The sequence below is a fragment of the Photinus pyralis genome, unplaced genomic scaffold, assembly GCF_008802855.1.
Source record: "Photinus pyralis isolate 1611_PpyrPB1 unplaced genomic scaffold, Ppyr1.3 Ppyr1.4_LG6, whole genome shotgun sequence".
Classification (NCBI taxonomy): domain Eukaryota; kingdom Metazoa; phylum Arthropoda; class Insecta; order Coleoptera; family Lampyridae; genus Photinus; species Photinus pyralis.
The window spans coordinates 38024636-38025119 of NW_022170663.1; positions in this window are offsets into that span (position 1 = coordinate 38024636).

Here is a 484-nt window from a genome sequence, read left to right on the forward strand (position 1 = left end):
ACCGCGGAAATGCGACGACATCGATATTTTTCATCTACTATATGCCCCCAACAATAATCAAAAGTCAAACCGCGTTAGACTTCCCGTGCATGCTCAATACCCGATCCTCTTTTTTCTGGAATAAAATGACTTATTACCAATTTACAATCCATCTCGTCATTAAAAATTCCCAATGTGCTAGCTAGAGGTAGCATTAACAAAATGTCTCAAGTCTTCAACTTTCGCCAAGTTTCCGGAAATAAACATTTGGAAAGACGGACGGAGTCGTCTAATCGTTAGGGTAGTATAATACGAACTAAGAGGACCCGGGATCGAACCCCAGTCCGTCCAGAGTATCTGGCGTTTTCTCGTCAGTGGGGGTTCCACTCAGTCTCTTGAATTGAGTACCTGGAGTTCATCTTTGGGAAATAACAGGTCGGGGCTAAATTATGTGGCCCAACCCGTCTCATACAGGGCTATTACTCTATTAAAGAAAACATGTATA